Source organism: Nerophis ophidion, unplaced genomic scaffold (genome assembly GCF_033978795.1).
Source record: "Nerophis ophidion isolate RoL-2023_Sa unplaced genomic scaffold, RoL_Noph_v1.0 HiC_scaffold_336, whole genome shotgun sequence".
In the NCBI taxonomy this organism is placed as follows: Eukaryota; Metazoa; Chordata; class Actinopteri; order Syngnathiformes; family Syngnathidae; genus Nerophis; species Nerophis ophidion.
This window is the reverse complement of record NW_026907256.1, coordinates 49,500-52,271: the sequence shown is the minus strand read 5'-3', so window position 1 is coordinate 52,271 and position 2,772 is coordinate 49,500.

Here is a 2,772-nt window from a genome sequence, read left to right as displayed (position 1 = left end):
CAGTCGACTAAGACTGGTTGATTTAGACTGACAGTGGACTAAGACTGGTTTATTTAGTCTCACAGTGGACTAAGACTTGTTGATTTAGTCTCACAGTCGACTAAGACTGGTTGATTTAGTCTCACAGTCGACTAAGACTGGTTGATTTAGTCTCACAGTGGACTAAGACTGGTTGATTTAGACTGACAGTGGACTAAGACTGGTTGATTTAGACTCACAGTCGACTAAGACTGGTTGATTTAGTCTCACAGCCGACTAAGACTGGTTGATTTAGACTGACAGTGGACTAAGACTGGTTGATTTAGACTCACAGTCGACTAAGACTGGTTGATTTAGACTGACAGTCGACTAAGACTGGTTGATTTAGTCTCACAGTGGACTAAGACTGGTTGATTTAGACTCACAGTCGACTAAGACTGGTTGATTTAGTCTCACAGCCGACTAAGACTGGTTGATTTAGACTCACAGTGAATTAAGACTGGTTGATTTAGTCTCACAGTGGACTAAGACTGGTTGATTTAGTCTCACAGTGCACTAAGACTGGTTGATTTAGACTGACAGTGGACTAAGACTGGTTTATTTAGTCTCACAGTGGACTAAGACTGGTTGATTTAGACTGAAAGTCGACTAAGACTGGTTGATTTAGTCTCACAGTGGACTAAGACTGGTTGATTTAGTCTCACAGCCGACTAAGACTGGTTGATTTAGTCTCACAGTCGACTAAGACTGGTTGATTTAGTCTCACAGTCTACTAAGACTGGTTGGCTTAGACTTGCATTCGACTAAGACTGGTTGATTGAGACTCGCATTTGACTAAGACTGGTTGATTTAGTCTCACAGTCTACTAAGACTGGTTGGCTTAGACTTGCATTCGACTAAGACTGGTTGATTAGACTTGCAGTCAACTAAGACTGGTTGATTGAGACTCGCATTTGACTAAGACTGGTTGATTTAGTCTCACAGCGGACTAAGACTGGTTGATTTAGTCTCACAGCCGACTAAGACTGGTTGATTTAGTCTCACAGTCGACTAAGACTGGTTGATTTAGTCTCACAGTCTACTAAGACTGGTTGATTTAGACTCACAGTGAATTAAGACTGGTTGATTTAGTCTCACAGTGGACTAAGACTGGTTGATTTAGTCTCACAGTCGACTAAGACTGGTTGATTTAGACTGACAGTGGACTAAGACTGGTTTATTTAGTCTCACAGTCGACTAAGACTGGTTGATTTAGACTGACAGTGGACTAAGACTGGTTGATTTAGTCTCACAGTCGACTAAGACTGGTTGATTTAGTCCCACAGTCGACTAAGACTGGTTGATTTAGACTGACAGTGGACTAAGACTGGTTTATTTAGTCTCACAGTCGACTAAGACTGGTTGATTTAGACTGACAGTCGACTAAGACTGGTTGATTTAGTCTCACAGTCGACTAAGACTGGTTGATTTAGACTGACAGTCGACTAAGACTGGTTGATTTAGTCTCACAGTCTACTAAGACTGGTTGATTTAGACTCACAGTGAATTAAGACTGGTTGATTTAGTCTCACAGTGGACTAAGACTGGTTGATTTAGTCTCACAGTCGACTAAGACTGGTTGATTTAGACTGACAGTGGACTAAGACTGGTTTATTTAGTCTCACAGTCGACTAAGACTGGTTGATTTAGACTGACAGTCGACTAAGACTGGTTGATTTAGTCTCACAGTCGACTAAGACTGGTTGATTTAGACTGACAGTGGACTAAGACTGGTTGATTTAGTCTCACAGTCGACTAAGACTGGTTGATTTAGTCCCACAGTCGACTAAGACTGGTTGATTTAGACTGACAGTGGACTAAGACTGGTTGATTTAGACTCACAGTCGACTAAGACTGGTTGATTTAGTCTCACAGCCGACTAAGACTGGTTGATTTAGACTGACAGTGGACTAAGACTGGTTGATTTAGACTCACAGTCGACTAAGACTGGTTGATTTAGACTGACAGTCGACTAAGACTGGTTGATTTAGTCTCACAGTGGACTAAGACTGGTTGATTTAGACTGACAGTCGACTAAGACTGGTTGATTTAGTCTCACAGCCGACTAAGACTGGTTGATTTAGACTCACAGTGAATTAAGACTGGTTGATTTAGTCTCACAGTGGACTAAGACTGGTTGATTTAGTCTCACAGTCGACTAAGACTGGTTGATTTAGACTGACAGTGGACTAAGACTGGTTGATTTAGTCTCACAGTCGACTAAGACTGGTTGATTTAGACTGACAGTGGACTAAGACTGGTTTATTTAGTCTCACAGTGGACTAAGACTGGTTGATTTAGACTGAAAGTCGACTAAGACTGGTTGATTTAGTCTCACAGTGGACTAAGACTGGTTGATTTAGTCTCACAGCCGACTAAGACTGGTTGATTTAGACTCACAGTCGACTAAGACTGGTTGATTTAGTCTCACAGCCGACTAAGACTGGTTGATTTAGTCTCACAGTCTACTAAGACTGGTTGGCTTAGACTCGCATTCGACTAAGACTGGATGATTTAGTCTCACAGTCTACCAAGACTGGTTGGCTTAGACTTGCATTCGACTAAGACTGGTTGATTAGAATTGCAGTCAACTAAGACTGGTTGATTGAGACTCGCATTTGACTAAGACTGGTTGATTTAGACTGACAGTGGACTAAGACTAGTTGTTGACTTAGACCTGCTGTCCACTGTATGGTGACCCTCAGGGTGGAGGCTGAAGGCCAAAGGGAAGGAGTTTTACTGAGTTCAGTTCTG